Genomic DNA, 26250 nt, shown 5'->3' with positions numbered 1-26250 from the left:
CACAATGAGATATCACCTCATATCCATTAGGATGGCCACTCTCCGAAAAAAGCAGAAAATAGCATGTGTTGGTAAAGATGTAGAGAAACTGCAACCCTGTACATTGTTGGTAGGAATGTAAAATGGAGCACCTGCCATGGAAAACAGTATGGCAGCTCCTCAAAAAATTAAAAATAGAACTACCATGTGATTCAGCAGTCCCACTTCTGAGTATATCCCCAAAAGAATTAAAGCAGGGTCTCAAAGAGATATATGTACACCCATATTCATAGCAGCATTATGCACAAGAGCCAAAAGTGGGAGCAACCCGTGTCCATCAATAGATGAATGGATAGGACTTCCCTGGTGGCACAGTGGTTGAGAATCTGCCTGCCAATGCAGGGGACACGGGTTCGAGCCCTGGTCTGGGAAGATCCCACATGCCGCGGAGCAACTGGGCCCGTAAGCCACAATTACTGAGCCTGTGCTCCGCAACAAGAGAGGCCGCGATAGTGAGAGGCCCGCACACCGCGATGAAGAGTGGGCCCCACTTGCCGCAACTGGAGAAAGCCCTCGCACAGAGACGAAGACCCAACACAGCCATAAAAAAATTAAAAAATAAATAAATAATTAAAAAAAGAAAACAAAGCTACTGAATGCTTTGAAAAAAAAGAAAATAGAATATTATGCCAAGTGAAATAGGCGAGTCACAAAAAGACAAATGTTGTATGATTGATTCCAGTTATATGAGGCATCTAGAGTAGCCAAACAGAAAGCAGAATGGTGGTTGCCAAGGGCCAAGGGGAGACGGAAACAGGGATTTGTTAGTTGTTGCTTAATGCGTATAGAGTTTCAGTTTTGCAAGATGAAAAAGTTCTAGGACTGGTTGTATAACAACGTGAATGTACTTACACTACTGAACTGTACACTTAAAAATGGTTAAGATGGTAAATTTAATGTCATGTATTTTACCACAATTTTTTAAAAGAATTGTAAATACAAAAACAAACAAAGAAAGGAGACAGAATTTTTCCAAATCACAGTCATTTCAAAATGAAAACCAGGTTTTAAAAAGAGTAAAACACTAAAGCACTGTGTCTGGGGACAAGGGGAAGAGTAAAAGCTGGAATAAGCTGACTGTGTGAATGTTCTTCTTCCTAATCCCCAAGTAAGCTACAGAAGCTGTAAAACAAATCAAAATTAGCTACAATAAAAGTGTATTGAATTTTTGAACTGTTGCACTTACTTAAAGCCTCAAAACTAGCACAATAAAATCATTAAACGTTCAACATAATATTCATCAAAGCAATAAAAGGAAATTGAAAAACCGACAGCCCTAAATGCACTTCCAATCATACCTGCACTTGACAAAGAGCAATGACAAATGTGATACTTTCAACCTACCTCCTCTACCAGGGTGCCAAGGAGCAAAGGAGAAGCAAAACCTAGCGGGGTAAAAGAAATCGAAGATGATTCCCTCGTTTATCCAGAGGAATGCACCTCCCAGGGGCTCCAGAAAAACTAGACCACAGGGCACAGTTTAAAAAAAAGACTCAATAATTCCCCCACCTCCACCCCAACTGTCTGAAAAGTATTCCATGAACTGGCCCCTGCTTGCCTCTCCCCTTGTCCATCATTCTCTGAATCCGGTTGACCCTTCTTCTGTGAAGAACCAGATGGTAAATTTTTTAAGCTTTGCAGGCCATATGGTCTCTGTAGCAACTACTCAACTCTGCCACTGTGGCACAAAAGTAGCCCAAGACAACACAAAATTGTTGTTCCAATTTATGGACACCAAAATCTGAATTGTTTCATGTGCCATGAACTATTATTCTTCTTTTGATTTTTTTCTATAATTTAAAACTATAAAAACCATTCTCAGTTGGAGGAGTTGCATCTGAACTGCGGAGCGAAGTTTGCCTAGCCCTGTACTAAACATGCTGGCCTATCCTGGGTCATGACCTTTGTACATGCTGTTCCCTCTGCCTAGAATGCTTTTCCCTCCACTCTTGGCCTGGCTAACTCCTCATTCTTAAGGTGTCAGCTTAAATGCCACTTTCACAGAGAGGCCCCCTTTATTTCACCCCATCCTTATAGTTCTCCTTGAGTCTCTCTCATAGCATCCTGCCCCTTTTCCCACAGGACTTGCCAATTTGTAATTATATATTAATTTTATGCACTTATTGTTCAAAATGTGTCTTCCACTAGACTGAAAGTTCTGTGAGGGCAGGAGTTGTTCTGTTTTGCTCACTATATCCCCAGTGTCTAGTACCATGCCTGGCACAGAGGAGATACTCAATATTTGTTGAATGAATGAATGAATGTTGTCTCACAAAGTTCTTGTTCATCTCACGCGTTGCCTGGAGCCCATCTTGGTGGCAGCTACCCTCAGCCAGTGGGAGGGGAAACAAATCTAACTGTGATCCGCTGGGCCACCCTGGGGGGGGAGTGGGGAGTTGGGGAGCTTTCACTCGGAGCAGCACTTCTTATGCCTAGCTCCATCATTTTGGGCACAAACACATCTCATTTAGAAATTGACGGTTTCAGATCTGCGCAGGCATTTTTTTGGGGGGGGAGGGGCGGTGCCTGTGTTGCACAGCACGTGGGATCTTAGTTCCCCATCAGGGATGGAACCAGCACCCCCTGCAGTGGAAGCGAGGAGTCTTAACCACTGGACCGCCAAGGAAGTCCCAGCGCAGGAATTCTTGAAAAGATAAATTCCCTCGTGGAAAATAACAAGAAATCTCCCAGCGATAGTTCCTTCCTTTTTATTTCCTGTTCAGTGATTCAAGTTAACAACCATCTCATCTCAATTAGCGCTAATAGTTCTTCAACACCTCTCTGAATTGGCCACAGTCTCTTTTTCAACCAGGAGAGAGCAACGCTCCAAGCTCAGAACCTTCACGAGGCCACAACTTATGACCAGAATTTCACAATTTCATTTTGAAATTAACATACAGTAAAATATTTGGGGTACATAGTTCTATGAATTTGAACACTTGCAAAACCACCACCGCAATCAGGATACAGACAGTTCCATCACCCCCAAAACTCCCTTGTGCCACTCCCTGTAATCACCCCCTCCTCCCATCCTTAGTCCAACAAGGATCTGTTCTCCATCCCTTTAGTTTTGCCTTTTTCCAAATGTCATATAAATGGAATCACACAGAATGTAGCCCTTTGAGACTGGCTTCTTTCATAATCTAGTTAGAATTTAATAACATGGTTTGGTTTTCCTTGTATGTATATATGTCTATAAATATATAGTCACCTATATCTATAAGGAAGTGATAGAAGTTTTCCATTTACAATAATGTTTCCTTTTAAAATAAATCTATTAGGTTAAAAAGAACAGATAAATAATAGTATTCACAGTAAGAAAAGGGGCAACAATTATGAAGGTGGAATGCAAATGACTAAATTTGGGGAAACAGTGGACATTATACAATAATGTAATTACATACTCTCTCCGTCCCCCCAACACACGCACGAAATACCAGTTGTAATTCTAAGAATTCCTAAAAGGGAAGGAAAAGGAATTTAGAAAGAAGACAGCGCTCATTCCCAGGCATCTCATTTGAGCCAAGCCCTCATAATTGCAGTGCTAGAAGCTTTGATTCCTTTCAGGCACCTGATCTTGGAAAGGCAATTCCCACACAAAGAACGAAGGCCACCACACGTCTGGGAGCCGTTGCCCAGGCATCAGGCCATGCACTCACACACATCCACGTTTCAGCAGAGACGTAGATTTTCTTTGCTCACAATTGCCTTGTTGTTCTTTCTGGGCTGGTCACGTTAGCTTAACGATTACTTTGGCTGTCATCATCGAAACCGCTGTAAACAAATGTTTTAGAATCCTTTTTCTGGGGAAAGCTCAGGACAAGGAAATAAAGACAAGGAAATCAGTCTCTTTAAAGCATGTGAGGGCAAAACCTTCAATCACCCATTTAACAACATCTTCCCAGAACTAAATATCTGTTAGCATGCGTCCCATGAGGCTTCTCAGAGACCGTTTCTGCCTTTGACTCAGGCACATTCAATGCCACACATTGGATCCCTCAGAAAATAAGGTCTGGTTTGCTATGAATAGAAGAGGAAATATAAATACAACAAAACGGGTACATTTTGTCTTTTTTCATGTTTTCCCTTCAACAAGGAATTTACTAAATTTTCAAGACACTTAATTCCCGAGGAACGATCGTTATATTTTATGAATGCCAAAAAGAATATAAGATTTTTAGCTTGTTAAGCACATGAGAAAGTGTCAAAGACTAGAAAATAAACTTGAATTTTAACCTTACGAAGGGCATCACCTTGACACGGCAAAAATCTATCCAAAGAACGGTCTAATGGGCTGCATTTAGCAATGAGGTAGCCGATGCCTCTTATAACACCAAATGAAGATAAGTTCTAATATATTTTTAAAATAAGACTTGGGAAACTTGGGTTGATAGATTTGGCAAATGTCACCAATTAATCTCCATGAGGAAATTTCAAGAAAAAGAGTGGGATGATTTTATATATTTTCTTTTCATAAATTTATTTATTTATTTGTTTATTTTTGGCTGCATTGGGGCTTTGTTGCTGCGCGCGGGCTTTCTCTAGTTGCAGTGAGCGGGGGCTACTCTTTGTTGCGGTGCGTGGGCTTCTCACTGCAGTGGCTTCTCTTGTTGCAGAGCACAGACTCTAGGTGCGCGGGCTTCAGTAATTGTGGCACATGGGCTCTAGAGTGCAGGCTCTGTAGTTGTGGCGCACGGGCTTAGTTGTTCCGCGGCATGTGGAATCTTCCCGGACCAGGGCTCGAACCCGTGTCCCCTACATTGGCAGGCAGATTCTCAACCACTGCGCCACCAGGGAAGTCCCTATATGGATGTTTTGAAGCCCTTCGAATCTCATTACACTAGCTGATACCTCCTCTTTTACTTCTCTCCTTTCTTGGTGGGAATTCTCTGGACTAAACCCTTCCCAACAGTTTCACGTTTACCATAACCCTAACCCCTCCTCACACGAATGACACTTTATATCAAGACTTTCTTGTATATAAGATTGCCCCCAAAATAGATGACACCCACAGGCCTTAGATGTGAAGCTGGCTGATGCAACTGAATTGCCAGATAGCATCTGCATTCAGGTGACAATGTTCTGTTTGAAGTGTAGGGTTTGAGTGCTTTTTATTCTACTTTAGAAAGAGATTGGTGGAAGCCAGAGTCTAGGGCAGGAATCGTCAGTCACAGCAATTTTGCCCTCCCATAGCACATTTCACGAAGTCTGGAGGCATTTTCGGTTGTCAAACTTGGGGCAAGGGGTGCAATATTGGCATCTATTAGGTACAGGCCAGAGATGCTGGTAAACATCCTGTAGTGCATACACATGGCCCAGAGGCACATGAAAAGCTGCTCAACATCACTAATTATTAGAGAAATGCGAATCAAAACTGCAATGAGGTATCACCTCACACCAGTCAGGATGGCCACCATCAAAAAATCTACAGACAATAAATGCTGGAGAGGGTGCAGAGAAAAGGGAACCCTCTTGCACTGTTGGTGGGAATGTAAATTGATACAGCCACTGTGGAGAACAGTATGGAGGTTCCTTAAAAAACTAGAAATAGAACTACCATATGACCCAGCAATCCCACTACTGGGCGTATACCCTGAGAAAACCATAATTCAAAAAGACACATGTACCTCAATGTTCATTGCAGTACTATTTACAATAGCCAGGACATGAAAACAACCTAACTGTCCACTGACAGACAAATGGATAAAGAAGATGTGGTACATACATACAATGGAATACTACTCAGCCATAAAAAGGAATGAAATCGGGTCATTTGTAGAGACTTGTATGGACCTAGAGACTCTCATACAGAGTGAAGTAAGTCAGAAAGAGAAAAACAACTATCGTATATTAACGCATATATGTGGGATCTAGAAAAATGGTACAGATGAACCTATTTGCAGGACAGGAATAGAAAGGCAGATGTAGAGGACGGACGTGTGGACACAGTAGGGGGAGAGGAGGGTGGGATGAACTGGGAGAATAGGTTTGACATAAATACACTACCAAGTGTAAAATAGATAGCTAGTGGGAACCTGCTGTATAGCACAGGGAGCTCAGCTCGGTGCTCTGTGACGACCTAGAGGGGTGGGATGGGGGGGAGGGAGGTCCAGTAGGGAGGGGATATATGTATACATATAGCTGATTCACTTCACTGTACAGCAGAAACTAACACAACTTTGTAAAGCAATTATACTCCAATAAAAAAAAAAAATCCTACAGTGTACAGGATAGCCCCTCACAACAGAGAATTATCTGATGCAAAATGTCAGGAGTTTCCAGGTTGAGAAACCCTGACCTTGAGGAGATCATCTAGGGCAATGCCGTCCAATACAGGCAGACATTGGCGATACTGTGAGTTTGGTTCCAGACCACTGCAACCAAGTGAATATCACAATAAAGTAAGTCAAGTGAATATCACAATAAAGTAAGTCATGTGAATTTTTTGGTTTCCCAGTGCATATAAAAGTTATGTTTACAATACTGTAGTCTATTAAGTGTGCAATAGTACTATGTCTAAAAAAAAAAAATGTACATACCTTAATTTAAAAATACTTTATTGCTAAAAATGCTAACCATTATCTGAGCCTCCAGCAAGTCTCAATCTTTTTGCAATAGTAACATCAAAGATCACTGATCACAGATCACCATAACAAAATAACAATGAAGAAGTTTTAAATATTGCAAGAATTACCAAAATATGACACAGAGACACAAAGTGAGCAAATGCTATTGGAAAAATGGCACCAATAGACTTGCTCGACACAGGGTTGCCATAAACCTTCAATTCGTAAGAAACGCAGTATGTGCGAAGCACATTAAAATGAGGTAGAACTTTTTATGATGATGGAATTGTTCTATACTATACTGTCAAATATAGCCACCACTAGCCACATGTATCTATTGAGCACTTAAAATGTGGCTAGTGCAACTGAAGAACTAAATTTTTAATTTTATTTGGTTTTCATTAACTTTAATGTAAATCACCATAAGTGGCTATAGGGCTATCAGTGCAAGTCTAGGGAAGGAAAAGAGAGTGAAGCATAGAGCGTAAAGGAACTCCAACGTTTAAAGCATCGCTGATCTGTGTGTATCGGGGAGCATCAAGCTGGGTGTCCAGGAGAGTTACCCAGGAGCTTAAGGGAGATGGGGGACCCGTGGATTGTCAGGTGACCGACTTGTCCCAGTTTGCCCAGAATGTTCTCAGCTTTAGCACTGGAAGTTCCATGTCCTGGGAACTTGCCAGTCCCAGGAAAACCACCCTAACTCAGGTCCCAACCCCAGAAGTTTTGATTCAGTGCGTCTGGGGTGGGACCTGGGAATCTGCCTTTTTATCGGGTTTCTCAGGTGATTCTTCTGTGCACCAAAGTTGGAGAATCACTGTGGATCAGCCAGGGAACAGATCAGCAAGGAGCAGGCAGAGAGGTGAGAGGAGAGGTGAGGGTTGCTTGTGCCTTGGTGGCTCTGTGCCTTCCTGCCCGGCTGGACCACCCCAGCCCATCCCAGAAGAACAAGGACCCCTTTCTGGGAGAAAGGGACCCAACACGAAGCGCACATCACAGCTCCTGTACCTGCTGAGACCTGCTGGGAGGAGTGGGTGACTCTGATACCCAAGGAAGGACCCCACTTCCTGGAGATCCCTCCTCTTTCCCTTCCCCACTGTCAATGTGCTCAGAATCCTGCCCAGAGCAGGGAAAAATGATAAACCTTAGAGCCCCTCACTCCCCCCGGGGCTGGGGATCCTCCCCTTTCTTTACCACTGGGTCTCAGAAAGGCAGGAGGGGCCAGTAAAGCCAGGTTGAGCTTTATCCACATTCTGTGATTCTGGGTCTGTGTCAAGCCTCCCTTGTTTAGAAGAAAAACAACTCCCTTTCTGGATCGACCTTTGGGACTAGAAGCTTAGTTCTTCATCAGACTAATTCAGAGCCTTATAATATAACAGTCCTATTACAATGCCTATTCAAACAAACATTATATAACACAATCTAAGTATTATTATTCCAGATTTGCAGACAGGAAAAGAGAAACTGAAACCAATGATAACAAAACAACAAATATATATATGCCAGACGCTGTTATGAGAACTTGACAGGTGTTAACCTATTAAATCCCTATCATAGCCTTAGTAATAGGTGTTATTATTATCCTTATTCTACAGAGAAGGACATGAAAGCACAGAGAGGCTGAGTAACTTGGCCAGGAAACACAGCCAATAAGGAGTGGAGTACAGTATCATAAATGCCCCTTCCTCTCAGGGAAGAGAATTCTCTCTTTTTCAGCTTGCTTGTCCAACATTCACATCTTGAATACAGTCATCTTTTTGCCCATGTGGGTAAGTACGAAATTAAGTGTCTAAATTCGGTGCTATTTGCAGCAGGGCCAAGAGTAGGGTCCTGGCCCGGAAGGCAAACTTCAGGGGTGCCAAAAATCCTAGTAATCAAGATCAATAATTTTTTTTATATACATTTATTTTTTTTAATTTTTGGCTGCATTGGGTCTTCGTTGCTGTGCGCGGGCTTTCTCTAGTTGCGGCGAGCGGGGGCTACTCTTCGTTGCGGTGTGTGGGCTTCTCATTGCGGTGGCTTCTCTTGTTGTGGAGCACGGGCTCTAGGTAAGTGGGTTTCAGTGGTTGTGGCACACGGGCTCAGTCGTTTGGGCTCGCGGGCTCTAGAGCGCAGGCTCAGTAGTTGTGGCACACGGGCTTAGTTGTTCCGCGGCAGGTGGGATCTTCCCGGACCAGGGCTCCAACCCGTGTCCCCTGCATTGGCAGGCGGATTCTTAACCACTGTGCCACCAGGGAAGTCCCAAGATCAATAATATTTTAATGCAATATTTTTTAAAGTAAAAATGCAAAAATCCATGATGAACCAAATATCAGCATTTTCAATAAAGACAGGTCGGGATTACTAACTTGTCCTCTAGCTCCAGTTTGGCTCAGCTCCATACTGCCTGGCAGGCAGGACCCCAAAATCTAGGTGTTCCCTGAGTCACATGCGGCCAGGTACCATCATCTCACCCCAGGAGTGACAGTTCTGGGGGCAAAGAAAGCCATCTTCCAGGAGATCACCGCCTCTCTCCTCTCATTTTTTTTTAATATAAATTTATTTATTTTTATTTATTTTTGGCTGCGTTGGGTTTTTCTTTGCTGTGCGCGGGTTTTTCTCTAGTTGCAGCGCCGGGGGCTACTCTTCGTTGCGGTGCACGAGCTTCTCATTGCGGTGGCTTTTCTTGTTGCGGAGCACGGGCTCTAGGCGCGTGGGCTTCAGTAGTTGTGGCTCATAGGCTCTAGAGCGCAGGCTCAGTAGTTGTGGCAAGGGGCTTAGTTGTGCTGCGGTATGTGGGATCCTCCCGGACCAGGGATCGAACCCGTGGCCCCTGCATTGGCAGGTGGATTACCAACCACTGCGTCACCAGGGAAGTCCCTCTCCTCTCATTTTAAGGCCTTTCCTCTGATCAGACAACTTATAAGTCAAGTCTCTACCATAGGAGAAAATTCTGCCTGTCTTTTGGAAAGTCACTATTTTGTATTTATTGGGGATGCAAATACAGGAAATGTTGGTAGCAGTAACTATGGTCCCCAGTTCTTCCTATGAATTATAGAAATAGGCCTTCCTTCTCTTTTATTAAATGCCACTCCCCCAGATTCAAATGCCATAGAAAGCGGAACTTGTTTGGGCTTGTAAAAATCCAGAAATCTTACCCAGTCTCTTATTCCTTTCCCTACGAATAGAGTGTCTTTCCTAGAAATGACCCTGCCTAATGATTAGCATTTCGTCAGCATGGGTTTATCTCTGGGAACATTGAACCTTAGGCTGCTGGAAATAACCTAAGCAGTAATATAGTCCAATCTCCCCTTACTGAATTCCAGGAGCTCTTGTCAAACGTGATACATCATGTGATTACCTCGCCCAGCCTCTGAGGAGAGGACTCTTCCTGGCAAAATAGGACTCTAAACCCCACTGCTTGACATCCAGCTCCGCTGGAGTTCCTTTTCCCCTTTTCAGTGAGGAAGGAATCTAGTCAAACAACAACAGTAGCTAATGATAAGCATAAAGACAGCACCATTTGTTGAGAGCTTAACTGAGCACCAGGCACCACTGCTATACCCTTCACATGCATTAGGAATTGAATCCTCAAGCAGATTTATGGAGACGTATTATTATCCCTACTTTATGATGATTACATTGAGGCCCAGAGAGGTTAAGTAATTTGCCCAAGGTCACACAGAATGGAATTCAAACTCTTCCCTCCCTGCCTGAACTTTAATCATCATCATCATCATCATCACCATCATTGCTACCAGAGGAAGAAGAGAAGGATGAGAAGGAAGAGGAGAAAGAGGTAACATTTATTGAGTACTGACAGTGCACCATATTTTCTGATTACCCCTGATAACCTCTCGTGGGTGTGGGAGCTCTTAGCACACTACTCATTCTACAGACAAGCAATCTGAAGCCAGAAAGGTCCAACTCACCCAGAGTCTCACGGTGAGGACCTCGGAAGCCCAGATTCCAGCTCAGGCAGACAGCTCTAGAGCCTTCTCTTATAGCCAACATACTCATTTGCCTCCCACTTCCCCATAGTCATTCTTTCCTCTAACAAATATTTATTGTGCATTTATTCTGTACATAGCATCTGGTGCTAAGCAACAGGACAGCCCCAGTTTTGGTCTCCTCCCATGACTCATTCCCAAGGGTTCTCCATCATTTGTGTGACCCCCTCCCCAACCCTCCTTCAAAGCGTCCTCTCTTACCTGCTCCCCATCCTGTAGGAATATGCCGGCATTTCCTCTCCACTCTGCAGAGACAGTGGGTCCTCTTTTCTTACTAAGCCATAAGGCCCATCTTTTTCTGCCTTAAACACAGCCCTGCTTGCTCTCTTGGTCATGCCTCTGGGATCCCAGGGAGGGGACGTTTACCAGCCCAGTGGCAGTTTTATGCCACCCTGGTTATCATCTCTCCCCTTGTTGGCCAATGAATAACGGGGTCTCACCCATTAAATGCAGATCAGTCCTTGACGCACAACTTCATGGCTGCACCATGGCCTCTGTGTGCTGGGTTTGAGGGGGAAAAAAAGCCCTAACTCAGGGCCCACATTGTGTATTTATTTCTTCCTGAACCTCAGCCCCACCCTCTCATCAATGTTCTTTCAGCATTAGTGTAATAAAAAGATCAAAGTTCTTACTAAAGGTTATTTTACTTCTTGGACACCATAAGGAAGTTAGTAAGGTTAGGTTTTTCCCCCACCCCAGAAAGCTTAGCTTTTCATTTTTACAACAAAGCCATTCTGGAATGGAATGCTCCACTAGACGCCCTCAGGCACTGGCCACTTTGTCCTGCAGATTCAGCCCCTGGGGCAATATTCAGACTTTACAGGTTTAACTTCATAATTATGATGGCCTGTCTTGCAGGGACAAAGGATAGTGTGGAACCAGCCCACACTCAAGGCTGACTTGAATCAAATCCTGACTCCAGCACTTTATGACTCTACACCCCTGAACCAAGTCTATCCCTCTGAACCTCAATTTCCCCCGTCTTACCTGCAAAATGGGGACAATATACTCGACCTCCTGAAAAGTGCTGGTTAGACCTAAATGGGTTAACCTCTGAGAAAGCTTGGACCATTTTAATGGTCAGGTTATTAACAGCTACCTAAGGTTCCCAGAAGTTCCCAGAGAGAAACCCTAGCCACAGGAATGCTAATCCTCCAGGAGAGGGTCATGTCTAGGAGCGAGAGTATTCATATGGAAAGAAAGACAGAAGTAGATGATCCAGGGCTGGAATTTTTACAAATGCCAAAACAAACAAGTTTCCTATGGCATCTGACTCTGGGTGGATAGCATTTAAAAGAAAAAAAAGTCCTATTCTATAATTCACAAGAAGAATTGGGGGACCATAGTTACTGGTCCCAACATTTGATGTGTTATTAACGGCCCCCCAATAAATACAAAATAGTGGCTCTCCAAAGGCAAGGAAAATATTCTCCTGTTTATTTTATTTTTAAAAAATTTTTGGCTGCGTTGGGTCTCCGTTGCTGCACACGGGCTTTCTCTAGTTGTGGTGAGCAGGCCCTACTCTTTGTTGCGGAGCACGAGCTCTAGGCCTGCGGGCTTCAGTAGTTGCAGCACGTGGGCTCAGTGGTTGCGGCGCGAGGGCTCTAGAGCGCAGGCTCAGTAGTTGTGGCGCACGGGCTTAGTTGCTCCGCGGCATGTGGGATCTTCCCGGAGCAGGGATTGAATCCGTGTCCCCTGCATTGGCAGGCGGATCCTTAACCACTGTGCCACCAGGGAAGTCCCTTTTCTCCTGTTTAGACAGAGACTTGCTTTACAGATTGTCTGATCAAGGAAAAAGAGAGGAGATAGGTGGTGATCCCCAGGAAGATGTCACTCCTGGGGCGAGATGACAGTACCTGGCAGCATGTGACTCAGGGGTCCTGCCTGCCAGGCAGTAGGGAGCTGAGCCAAATTGGAGTCCGAGGCAAAAGGACAGATGAGTAATTCTTTTGTAAGTATAAGTCAGGGTGTCTCAGTCCCAGCACTATGGACATTTGGGTCAGATCGTTCTCTGTCGTGGCGTCTTTCCTGGGTATTGTAGGATGTTTAGCAGCTTCCCTGACTTCTGTTCAGTGAATGCCAGTAGGACACTCCTCATCACTACCCCCGCAAGCTGAGAATGAGTAAATGTCCCCGGGAGGTAAAACTTGCCCTGGTTGAGAGACGCTGCTGTGAAGGCTGTGATGCCGCATGGACTGGGGGTGGCATCTCCCAATTCCCCACTGCATGAGACAAGCAGAGGAGTGCCTCATCATCTCATCTCCCTCTAATAAACTCTTCTCCTCCTCAGTTTCCCCACTTCTAGAAACTCTACCATATTTTTACGTCTTGTGGTTTATAACACATATATTCTGCCCTATAAAACGTAATTATATGTTTCCTGCTTTGTCTGCAAGCAGACTGTAAATTGGCACTCGTGGTTGCTTCTGGAGTGAGGAACTGGGTGGCTGGGGATAGATATGGAGGGAGAGATTTTTCAATATTTGCTTCGATGTCTTTTGGATTTTCTACCATGTGGAAGTACAACACTCAAAAAATATATTAAAATTTGAAAATTTTCTGCTGTGAATTGCACACAGTTTGTAAGGTACGATCCCATTTTTTCTTAAGACCAGTAAAAGTGACCTATATGAATTTAGCATATGCAGTGGGAGGGAGAGAAACCTAAAGAAACATACATGAAACTCTAAACAATGATTATCACTAGGGGATGAAATCACAGAGAGTTTCTCACCTCCTATGCAAATATTTTTAGGAGGCACAAATTTTAAAAATTATGTATTTTTTGTTATGTATTACATTTGTTATCAGATAAAACGACAGGAAGAGTAAAAGAAAAAGAACTATTTCCAAAGCCTCTAGGAAACACCTAGAGTTTTGTGAGAGAGAGAGAGAGAGGGAGAACCTTCTGGAAGGAGCAGATACTGCGACCCCAGACACAGGAAGCAGGGATTCCAGAAAGGGGCAGATGAGGGAATTGGACATGGCAAGAGGGAGGCATGAATTAAGATGATGGCAGTGGAAATGGAAATAAATGGACAGTTTTGAGAAGAAAGGATAGCTCTGTGTCATCGGGCTGTTTATTAATCTCCCTCAGTTTCCTTGGCTATAAAATGGAGATAATTATAACTATATAAGTAACTAATGTTTATTATTATATTGTTCTTATCATCATATATGTGTTGATTGTATTTAATCCTCATGGCAGCCCTGTGAGTTACGTATATTACAATCATCCCATTTTACAGATGAATCATTTGAAGTACAGAGAGGTCAAGTAACTTGGCCCAAGTTCGCAGAGCTAGGAAGTGGCAGAGGTAGGACTGGAACCCAGGCAATCTGGCTTTGGAGCCCAGGTTCCATAGATGACCAGAGCTGGGGCGTACCACAATGCCTGGCACAGAACAAGCAGGACAAATGTTAACGACTCATTATACCAAAAGGCTAGGATCCCTACCCCTACCAGGTGCACACATCAAAGGATGGAGTTCCCCAAGCAGAGAGCACGGTGCTCTTCCCATCATATGCCAGCTTTACTGTCCCCAGAAACTGCCCTGGAACACTTACGGGTAGCACTTGCCCTATCAGAATACAAAAGCTCTTCAAGGATTTGACAGGTGGAGATCCCAGAATGAGACTCTCTACATGAGAAGGGGTTTGAGGAAAGGACACTTTACTTAATCCTCCTTGGAGAGTTTTACCTGCACATCAACAGATCCTAAGGCCAGGAATAGAAAAGAGCATCACACATCCATAATATGAACAAGGGCTGCCATTTATCATGTGCCAGACACTGTGCCAAATGCTTTCGAGACAGTTCAGATTATCCTTCTAACAACACTTGTGAGGCCCTATTATTGTGCCCATTCCACAGATGAGGGAACTGAGGCTCACAATGCGATTTGCCAAAGTCCCAGAGCTGGGTATTACTTTCGAGATGATATTTGAATGCAGGTCTAATTAGAATAACCACCATATAACTGTTCTTGCTTCCTGAAATCCTCCTCCCAAAAGCCCATCTGCTGCAATGGGGAATCAGCTGAAGCAGAGAGGACTCAGGGCCTCCTCTGTATAACAAAAAGGTAGCAGGTCCTCAAGACAGCCTCCTTGTACACTAGATGGAGAGCAGGATGTCAAGTGACAACCCTCCCTCTGCACTGAGCATGGGGGCTTCTCAGGAATATTCCAGAGGGCAAACAGGGGCCTGGTTCTGTGGACTGCACAGAAGGCAGGAAAGCTCCTTGGTCACCTCCTCCCCCCTTCCCCCACTTGCCCTCTCCCTAATCAGACACGCCTGCTGTGCCATCCCCTCCACTCTCTAGTGGGCAGACATAGCATTTACTGTAGCCGAGGTTTATTGAGTAGCTGCAAAGTGTCAGGCACTGCTCTGAGAGCTTTATCTTTATTTAATCCAGACAAAAGCTATATGGGGTAGGTACTGTCATTGTCCCTATTTTATGAATAAGGAAACTGAGACACAGAAGAGTTAAATAACTTGCCACACTCCCCGTATTGGAAAGTGATGGAACCTGGATCGGGCATCAGAACTACGCAGACCTTATGATCAAACAGACCTTGGTTCAAATATTGACTCCTCTACCAGCCCCCGGTGTGACATCCCCCAAAGTTACCTAACCTCTCTGAAGCTCAGTCCCCTCATCAGTAGTATGGGAGTAGCAAGGATTGTTGTAAAGGATAAAAAGTAATATGTGTTCCTTACTCATTTGACAAATATTTATTTAGCATCTACTATGTGCCAGGCACTAGGGATGTATCTGCAAACAAAACGGGGGGGAAATGGGGCTTCCCTGGTGGCGCAGTGGTTGAGAGTCTGCCTCCCAATGCAAGGGACACTGGTTTGAGCCCTGGTCTGGGAAGATCCCCCATGCCGCGGAGCAACTGGGCCCGTGAGCCACACCAACTGAGCCTGCGCGTCTGGAGCCTGTGCTCCGCAACAAGAGAGGCCGCGACAGTGAGAGGCCCGCGCACCGCGATGAAGAGTGGCCCCCGCTCGCCACATCTAGAGAAAGCCCTCGCACAGAAACGAAGACCCAACACAGCCAAAAATAAATAAATAAATAAATAAATAAATGAATAAAAATTAAAAAAAACAAACTTAGACTTTAGAAAAGCAAAATAAGGATGATAAAAATCCTTTAAAAAAAAAACAGGGGGAAAAAAATCCTACACTTGTGGCATGCACACTTTAGCAGGGAGGCACTTACATGTTAGCTCAGTTAATCCTCACAATAACCCCATAGGTTAGGTACTATCAATATTATACCCATTTTCCAGATAGGGAGAAGGGGTCTCAGAAGCAGTTTATCCCCACCCTCTCTTCATCCTTCTAGGAAGTAGGGAACCTGGATTAGACGTTAAAGTCCAGTCTCTGGAGTTCGACTTCCTGGTTTCACATCCAGCTATTTCCATCTAATTGCTGTGGCAAGTTACTGAATCTGTCTGAGCCCGAATCTCCTCATGGGAAAATGGGACCAGGAGACCCTATCTCACGAGATTATCCCAAGGGGAAATAACCAAGTCTAACATTTAGGAAGCACTTCTTGGGTTCCCAGCACACAAAAGGCTCACAGAAACCCTAGGAGGGACGTCCTATTTTTAACCTCTTTTTTTACAGAGGTAGAAACTGGCGCTCAGAGAGGGTAAGTAATTTAACTAAAGGCGCACAGCGCTTAAACGGTGTGATTCCGTAGCCCGCTCTCCGACCCCCATCGCGGCGCGGAGAGAAGCTCTCCGGTCCGGCAAGGTTGAGTGAGCGCCAGATAACTGGATGCGATTATCCTTTCCTTCCTTCAGCCGCGGGGGAGGGCTGCCCGAGGCGGCAGCTGGCGCGCACACCTGGGAAACTTTCCTACCTCGGAGGTCCGCGCGCGGCTGCCTGGAGCTGGAGCCACTGTCTCGATCCCCCCACCCCCCGATTCCCGCCCCCGAATGGTTCTCTCCCCATTTCTCGTAGCCCACCCCAGCTCGCTCCCGGCTCCCCGCCAAGGCTGCCACCCGGGGCCACCCCGCTGCAGACCCGCGTTGGGGACACGCCCCGCTGGGGCGCCTTGTTCTGCCCATCGACCCCCTCTCGGAGTGAGGCAGGGGGCTCCTCCACGTCGCCCAACTCGGCGGATACCTGGCAAGGCAGCCCCAGCGCCCGCCCCGCGTCCTGGCGAGGCCGCCTCACCTCCCACCGAAGTTCGCGTCCCCTGCGCCTGGCGCTCCGGCCGCCGCCCGGTTGGCTCACCCGCGAGGAGCGTCGGCGACACTGGGCCTGGCAGCCGGTAGAAGGCGCGTCCCTGTACCCGCGCCGGACTTCCTGCCTGCAGGGCCGATTGCTTTTTTCGTGGAATCGAGCCAGGTTCTTGCGAGTGCTGGGTTAGCACACCTGTTGGCGTCCGAGACCTCTATTCATTAACCTCGAGTCTGCATTCATTCTTTGCTTCCATTGATCAAACCTTACAGAGCGCCCACCAGATGCTGCACAACGGCTTGGGTGCTGCGGGCACCCAGGGGACCCGGAGGGCGCGCGGACTAGGGCTGCGCTCTCCAAAACGTTGGCCACTAGCCACATGTGGTTATTGAACACTTGAAATTGTGGCTCCAAAGACTGAGATGTGTTTAAGAATTAGGACCAAAAAGAGTTTTAAAAAAACTCATTAACAAGTGTTAAATTGAATGTTAAAATGATAATATTTTGGATATAGTTTTTTAAATGAAATTATTATTAATCTCACCTGTTTCTCCTTTTCTAAAACACAGCTACTAGAACATTTAAAATGATGTGTCTCCTATTATATTTCTATTGGATAGTGCTGATCTTGGGCAGGAACCCATAGGGTGTTCCCAAATAACCTCTCCCAGTTCTCCGTTCTAGAATTTATTCAGCCCTTTCTTATTTCCTCTGGGAAACATTTGGGGAAAATCTACTATGTACCAAGCATGAAGCTTGTGTTGGTTCACAAACTCGGGAGCTTCCGGGGTGAAATCTGAAATTGGTCCTAGTACACAGAGGGCAAGAAGAGGCCAGAGAAACAGGCAGGTCACTCCAGATTGGTAGGTGGCAAGTCTAACGAGCAAGAGAACCTACCTACAAGGCTTGTCTTGGGTGCTGCAAGATCTCTGCTGGCACCCGCCAGAATCTTAACATACAGAGAAGCCTTAAAGGGGTTCAGTCAGGTGCACTGTCCAGATGGTCTCAACAGCACCTTACTCTGTCAAGGTTGCCTTCTGGAAACCAGCTCCCACTGTGGGAAGGGTGGGCAGAATGTACATTCCCAGGACGGCGGCAGGGGTGGTCAGGGAGGTGGGGGGGTGAGAAGCCTCCAATTGCTGGGTCCAGCTGTCTGGTCATCTAGTGGTCATGTCCTTTCCATGACCTCCTCCAGCAACCAGACACCGGGGGAATAGAGTAGGGAGCAAGACAGATGCTGCCAGTGGCCTCATAGAGCTGACTGTCAGGCCAGGTGAGAGAGGTCTGTTAAACAAAATGCACATTGACTAGAAAAGGTAACCTAAGGAAGTGGGGGAAGTATCTGCAAATCATATCTGTGATAAAGAGTTAATATCCAGAACATATAAAGAACTCCTACAACTCAACCATCACCACCACAGCAAAAAACAAACAACCAGATTTAAAATGGGCAAAGGATTGAACAGACATTTCTTTGAAGAAGATATACAAGTGGCCAACGATCACATGAAAAGATGCTCAACATCGCTAATCATTAAGAAATGCACATCAAAACCACCATGAGATATCACCTCATATCCATTAGGATGGCCACTATCAAAAGAAAAAAAGAAGAAGAAAGAAGAAGAAGAAGAACAAGAACAAGAAGAACAAGAAGAACAAGAAGGAGAAGAAGAAAAAGAAAATAACAAGTGTTGGTGAGGATGTAGAGAAATCAAAAAACCCTTGTGCACTGTTAGTGAGAATGTTAAATGGTGCAGCCAAGCAGCCATTATGGAAACCAGTATGGAAGTTCCTTAAAAAATTAAAAGTACAACTACCACATGATCCAGCAATCTCACGTCTGGGTATACATCTAAAAGAATTCAAGGCAGGATGTCAAAGAGGTATTTGCATACCCATGTTCACTGCAGCATTATTCACAATAGCCAAGAGGTAGAAGCAACCCAAATGTCTACCAACAGATGAATGGATAAAAAAAATGTGGTATATACACACAATGGAATATTATGCAACCTTAAAAAAGGAGGGAACTATATTCAATATCATACATGCTACAACATAGATGAACCTGGAGGACATTATGCTGAGTGAAATAAACCAGTTACAAAAGGGCGAATAGTGTATCATTCCACTCACATGAAGTATCTGAAGTAGTCAAAATCATAGAAACAAAGTAGAAAGGGCTGGGAGGAGGGGGGAGGGGAGAGGGGGAATCAGCGTTTGGCGGGTATAGACTTTCAATTTCACAAGATGAAAAAGTTCCAGAAATCTGTTGCAAAACAATGTGAATATACTTAACATTACTGAACTATACACTTTAAAATGGTTAAGATGGCAAATTTAATGTTGTGTTTTACCACAATCTAAAAAACTATATGATGATGTAAATGCAACTGTGATTATTGCAAGCAAGGAGGGTGCTGTAAGAATTTATAATTGGAGGGGTTTACTGGGTGTCAGGGAAGACTTCCATAAGAAAGTGATAGTTCAGTTAGTTAACTTGGAGTCAGAGTTAAACAGGGGAGCAGGGGAGCACGTGCAGAGGGAGCAGCCCATGTAAAGACCCCAGGCAACAGGTCACATGATGAGTCTGAATTTATTTTATATAGTGCAGTTCTGTCGAACTTTCTTGCTTGGTGAAAGAATCAATGATAATGACAACAATAACAGCCAACATGTACTGAAAATTAATTCACTTAGTTAATCACTTAATTAAAGTAAATGTTAAGCACAGGGATTCTGAACCAGACTACTTGGGTTTAAATTCCAGCTCTGCTGTATCCTTACGAGCGTCATAACCTTGGGCAAGTTACTTAATCTCTGTGCCTCAGTTTCCTCATCTGTAAAACAGGGACAATAACAGGACCTACCACCTTATCTTTTCCCTGCTTATTTTTTCCCAAAGCACTCGTCTCCTCCTGGCACATTATAGGGGTGTGTGTATCTTGTCTGCCTCCCTCCACTAGAATGTAAGCTTCTTGAGGGCAGGAGCTTTCATCTGCTCTGTTCTCTCATGAATCTCCAGTACCCAGGACAGAGCCGGGCATGTCGTAGGCACTTGGTATTCACTGAATGAATACAGTCACTGGGGCTGAGAGTAAGACAGGAGAAGGAAATAAACCAGCCCACAAATTCAATGAGGACCCTGCAGCCCATGACTGTTTCCTCACCGTCATCATCTTCAACTTTGTCAGCATGCCCCTTACACGTGTGTACATCGCTTTACAGTTTGCAAAGAGCTTTCACACCCTTTATCACACTTGATACCTACACAACCCCATGAGAGGGATATTAGGGGACTGAAGAGTCACACTACCCCCAGGGCCCAGTTTCTTTTTTTTCTTTATTTTTAATTGATGTATATTTGCTGTACAATATTATATAAGTTACAGAAGTACAATACAGTGATTCACAATTTTTAAAGGTTATACTTCATTTATAGTTATTATAAAATATTGGCTATATTCCCCATGTTGTACAGTAGAGCCTTAAAGCTTATTTTATACCTAATAGTTTGTACCTCTTGCTCCCCTACCCCTATCTTTCCCCTCCCCACTTCCCTCTCCCCACTTCCTTCTCCCCACTGGTAACCACTAGTTTGTTCTCTATGTCTGTGAGTCTGCTTCTTTTGTATTATATTCACTAGCTTGTTGTATTTTTTAGGTTCCACATATAAGTGATATCATACAGTATTTGTCTTTCTCTGTCTGACTTACTTCACTTAGCATAATGTCCTCCAAGTCTATCCACGTTGCCACCAATGGCAAAATTTCATTTTTTTTATGGCTGAGTAGTATTCCATTGGGTGTATGTGTATATATATCTCACATCTTTATCTATTCATCTGTTGATGGACACTTAGGTTGCTTCTATAGCTTGGCAATTATAAATAATGCTGCTATGAACACTGGGGTGCATGTATCTTCTCAAATTAGTGTTTTTGCTTTTGAGATATATACCCAGGAGTGGAATTGTCCAGACCCCAATTTCTGATGGAAAAATAAATAAAACCAGGGGATTTGCCCAGGACCAATTTACTGTGGTAAAAGAACTATAATTCAACTACATCTTCTGACTCTGACAAAGGTGTCTTTATCTCAAGCAGAAAGGCTGTGTTAGACATGCAAGCTGTGCAGTTTGGCTAGGAAAGACTTTGAAACTTGCCTCCACCACTCCCTAGCTGTATGACATTGGGAAAGTCGCTAACCCTCTTTGTGCCTCCATTTTCTCAATCGTCAAACGGGCTAATAATAGTACCTACCTCACAGGGTTGTTCTAAGGGTTGAACTGAGATGAGATCTGGAATGTTACCATTAGCCAGTTTTTTTAAATGTAAGCATGTTACTTTGTGTCCATTCAAGTACTTTTTTGAGTTGCCCCCAACTGTACCCAGATTTCTTCAGCTAACCTGATGGGGAGGGACTGGAAAGTATGACACCATCTATTTTAAAGGTGGTGAAACTAAGGCTCCTGGTCACAAAAGGGATTTGACTCAATGCTTTGGGAAGAGTAGCTGTGAAACTTCCATAGGAACCAGAAGGCAGGCTCCCCAGGGGCAAAGCAGAGCCGTTGCCACCCCCTGGAGCCCTCATTATATCCAAGACATGATTTTATTCTGCCATCTCCTGAGAGGATGGTGTTTACACACTGCAAGGATGCTTGCAAATGAATACAAACGTAGCCCCGGAGCGTCCAGAAGCAGGGACTGCGCTCAGCCCAAAGGCTGAGATCAGATCCTCTCACACCCGCTCACCTGCGCCCCCTTGTGGGAAGTTCCTGAAGTCTGTCCGGAAGGTGCTGCGTCCGGAAAGGGTACCAACCTATACTAAGTACCTCGGGCTGGGAGCCCACCCGGCACTTGACGTCATGTATGACCTCATTTAACGTCTCCATGAGGTAGCTTTACAAATATGGAGACTGAGGGATAGAAAGTAATACAAACAAAGAAAAACGAAACTTGCCCAAAGACACACCACTAGCAAACATCAGAGCCAGCGTTCGACTCCTTGGAGCTTGCAGACTTTCCCCAATTTCGCAATGTAGCCTTGAAATGGAGTCAAGCCAAGTGACTTATTTGGGATCAAACTTTGTCACAATTCCATTATTCCATCCCACACGGAATCACAAATTACGAAAATATCCCCTCAACACCTGGAAAAAAATCCCCCAATGATCAGGCACTGGGGAGTAGGATGGTACTGGAGGCTGACTGACCTCTAAATGCACTGACATAACAGGCATGATTCCCAAGATAAACTGTTCCACCAGTTTCTAAACCACTGACTTACACATACGCTAGAATCGCATTTATTAAATATCAGCATAACATGTCTGTAAGTTAAGGTAAAGTGGTCAGAAGAACATAAGCTTAAAAGTGGTTACTGCTGGAGAGGGAAACAGGACAGAGTATTAAGAGGGATGTTAGTTTTTATTCTTGTTTCTGTGTCATTGGAAACAAGCATGTTTATACATATTTCTGAAAAGTTGAACAAGCATTATTATTTTCATAAATTCAGAAGACAATGAAAATTATTTTAAAAGGCAATATTAAGCTGAAAATCCACGTGATTCTGAGGGGCATCCTAAATTAAATATCAAAAGATTATTATCTTAAAAATGGTAATGAGGGAACTTCCCTGGTGGTCCAGTGGGTAAGACTCTGCGTTCCCAATGCAGGGGGCCCAGGTTGGATCCCTGGTTGGGGAACTAGATCCCGCAGGCATGCCGCAACTAAGACCCAGCGCAGCCTAAATAAATAAATAAATATTTTTTTAAAATTTAAAATTTAAAAAAAATTTTTTAAATGGTAATGAAACATAGCAGGACCCTATGGTCCTTGCCCTTCATGTCCCCAGCCTGCCTTTTGTCTGTGGAAAAACTTTAGCCAAAGAATAAGCTTAATCAGGGAAGTGAGAAAATGCAGAAGCAAAGAAAAGCAATCATACAGGACAAAACAATAATAGTTTAGTCAGTAAGCAAAGTCATGGACCTTTAGTTCCTTCTCAAGGGTTTTAGATAATATTCTGATCCTTATCCTGTGAGCTGTCTTGTAGATACTGAAACCTCCACCAGGTAGAAGCAGTTAACTTGACCAGTCCGTGATGACCAGACTGTAGCCATGACATAAGCTGCCACGATTCCGAGAATTGGCCTCAAAGAAATGGGAACAAACCGACCCTGGAACTGAAGAAGATTACCTGTACTTAGAACAATCAAGATGATGCTGGTCAGACCACCGCAGGACCAATTTCAACATGACTGTCAGAGCTGGCTGTGCTGTTTCTGCGTGGAGCCCCCTCCCTCCACCTATAAAAGCTCTTGCCCACTGATTGTCAGCGAGGGGGAGTCAGCCTTTGGACAGGAGTCCACCTTCTCCCCCAAACCCCCGGTTGCCGGCATCCAAAATAAAGCAAACTTTCCTTTCCACCAACCTTGCCTCTTTATTGGTTTTTGAGTGGTGAGCAGCTGGACCCACTTTTGGTTACAATAACAGTGAAGTAGCTGAAGAAAGTGAAACCGCTTCCCTCTGGGCCAATAATAACAAAAGGTAACGTTTATGAGCCCTTACAGTATACAGAGCGTTGGTCTGGAATCCCTTCCGTATGGTGATGCATTTGATGCCCATGACAACCCTGTGAGGTAGGTGCTGTGATAGCCAGCCTCCACGATGGCCGTCCGTGATCCTCCTCCTGTGATGCTCACGTCCCTGTGTGTTCTCCTCTGGCTCTGAACAGGGCCGATTTATGAAACCAGTAGAAGGTTGTGGAAATGACAGTATGTTACCTCAATGGCAAAGTCATAAGAGACCTTTTATTCTCTCTTGTATCACCCGCTCTGGGAGAAGCCAGCTAGCATGTCGTAAGGACACTCAAGCAGCCCTGTAGAGAGGCCCACCTGGGGAGGAACTGCATTTATTTTCATGCCTCTTTATTATCCTTTAATCCTTTAATTTGTCCGATTTGGGAGTGTGTGTTCATTCAAGATATTGGCATTTTTGAAACGTCCAGGCCAGCTGCCGTGCAGGAATGCCCCACAATCTGGATTTGACTCTTTCTTCTTAAAGGGACTCAGATACCAGGTGAGATGGTGTCACACGAGATGGCTTATCCCTTTGGTGTTGTTGCCCTGGATCGCTTCTTTAATCAGATGCCCACAAGTTTCTCTACTGTGCCCGTATTGTTTCTTTCATGCTGATGATCACAGGTCACTCTGGTATTTTACTTTTTCTGAAATTGCAAAGATTTGATCAGCCCAAATCTTGACCCTGAGAAAGAACCCAAAAGACAGATTATTAATGTTGACAAAAGGAATCAAATTTACTTACAGATATAACCAGGATGTCAATAAGTCAAAATGTTTCAAACTTGGTGCTTTAACGTTCCCAAACTAGCCACCTCAACAAAGCATACAAACTTAACATCACCAATTACGTGACAATCTGACATCACGTGCCTCTTGGTGTGATGGAGTAGTATGTATACAAAGCAATAAAGTTCCTCCAACAAACTTTGGGAACCAAATCAGGGTCACTTGTTTTTTGTTTGTTTGTCTTTTACATGGCCAACACTGGGGAAAATTACATGAAAATAAGAAAAATATTACCATTTTCTATGTCAGTGAAAAAAAATCAGTAGTCGATCTAAGAAAGAAGTGGAAAATTTTTACATATATACAATGGAATATTACTCAGCCATAAAAAAGAATGAAATAATGCCATTTACAGCAACATGGATGGATCTAGAGATTATCATACTAAGTGAAGCAAGTCAAAGACAAATATCATATGATATCACTTATATGTGGAATCTAAAAAATGATACAAATGAACTTACTTACAAAACAGAAAGAGACTCACAGACTTAGAAAAAAAACTTATGGTTACCAAAGGGGAAATGTGGGTGGCAGGGATAAATTAGGAGGTTGGGATTAACATATACACACTATTATATATAATATAGATAACCAAAAAGGACCTACTGTATAGCACAGGGAACTCGACTCTATACTCTGTAATAACCTATATGGGAAAAGAATCTGAAAAAGAATAATGTATGTATATGTATAACTAAATCACTTTGCTGTACAGCTGAAACTAATACAACATTGTAAATCAACTCTACTCCAATATAAAATAAAAATTAAAAAGAATGGAAAATTTTATTTGAGCCAACCTGAGGATTATAACAGAAAGCTCTGAGGACTGTTCCACCTGTTAGATGTCAAAGCACTTATATATGTTTTGGGGATAAAGTGTTATACATCAAATGACGTATTGACAGTTTACACAATCCAGATCTGCACATGCAAAGTGAGTAGTGGGGCATAGTGACCCCTTACAAGATTAAGGAGGAAGGTTATCTCCCAAGGAGTTATCAAGTAGTGGGTCATCATGACCCTTTACAAGATTAAGAAGGAATGTTATCTCCTAAGGAGGTCTGGTTAATGCAGATGCATAATACACACTAAAGGGGAGGGAGGAGGCCCAAACGGGCAAAGAAAATTTTTATGTTTAAATTTTGTCTTCCCATAAAATATGAATTTTATTTCATCAATTCTAATAATAGTATCTACCTCCAGTTCAGGGCTGGGCCTAGAGTAAGGCAGGCACAGCGCCTGGGCACAGCATATAAGGAGACACTCAGGGCTTTCCAAGTGCTGGATTGGCACCTGAGAGTAAGTGTCTCTCCCCTTCTCTCTGCTCCCCTCCACCCCGGTCCCAGCCCAGCTCTTAAGAATGTTGAGAGGATATATGAGGTCATCTTTGTAAAGCACTTAGAACGATGCTTGACCCATAGTAAATGGTGTATAAATGTTTATTAAATATACTAAATTTTTTCGTTAAATATTTGTGTTAGTTGATGAAATGACATGCATCATTAGTTGGCTGTGTAAGACGGTCTCACTTAGTGACAGTGGCAGCAACATTAGCTTGCACGGTGCTAGAACTTCTTTCTTTCAAAATAAAATTTCTAAGCGCCATCCAATTATAGCCTTGGAGAAGAGAAATCCACCAAGGCAACCTGGGAGTACTGGACATAGGTAATTGGCCAAAAACCCAGCAATTGGATTGATTTTTTTTTTGAAACTTGCATATGATTGAACCCAAGAAAGAAATACATTTGGTTCATATGGGAAAAGTGTGAGCAACTGTCACAGTAACTGGCATACAGGCCTCATCTGGCACCTTCAGTCAGCTGTTTACTTCAGATATCATCCTCTCATCCCAGTCTGGTAGTGCTGGTCTTAGTCAAAGTCAGGTGCAAAAGTTGCGGGAGAGGAGGCCTGATATGGTCCCTTCTAACGTGGCTGTGCCTTTCCAGTATGCATCATTTCCTGGTTGCAAGTCGAGGTGCATCTGAGCTTCATGCAAAGTTAGATTACTGTGATAAGCTTCAGAAACAAACTTAGAGTGTCCTTTTTAATAATTAAACTTTACAATAAGATAACAACAAGGAGCTAT

At 43.9% G+C, this 26250-nt stretch overlaps 1 protein-coding gene across 2 annotated transcripts in view; it reads right to left on the bottom strand.

Moving 5' to 3' along the window:
* Positions 1 to 26250, bottom strand: part of TMC5 (transmembrane channel like 5) — an 82846-nt gene that overhangs the window by 49158 nt on the left and 7438 nt on the right. Inside the window, exons 4-5 of one of the 2 annotated variants that reach the window (XM_082430961.1) lie at positions 25975 to 26150; positions 16782 to 24054 (exon numbers count right to left, since the gene is read on the bottom strand). The gene's annotated coding sequence lies outside the window, so the exon portion shown is untranslated. Of the gene's footprint in view, positions 1 to 10792; positions 16490 to 16781; positions 24055 to 25974; positions 26151 to 26250 lie in introns of those variants that run through there. The other variant, XM_082430960.1, reaches the window with a different exon arrangement.

Source organism: Balaenoptera physalus (assembly GCF_965194825.1).
Source record: "Balaenoptera physalus genome assembly, chromosome: 16".
NCBI lineage: Eukaryota > Metazoa > Chordata > Mammalia > Artiodactyla > Balaenopteridae > Balaenoptera > Balaenoptera physalus.
The sequence above is the reverse complement of the archived record's forward strand: the minus strand, read 5'-3'. Positions and strand labels throughout refer to the sequence as shown.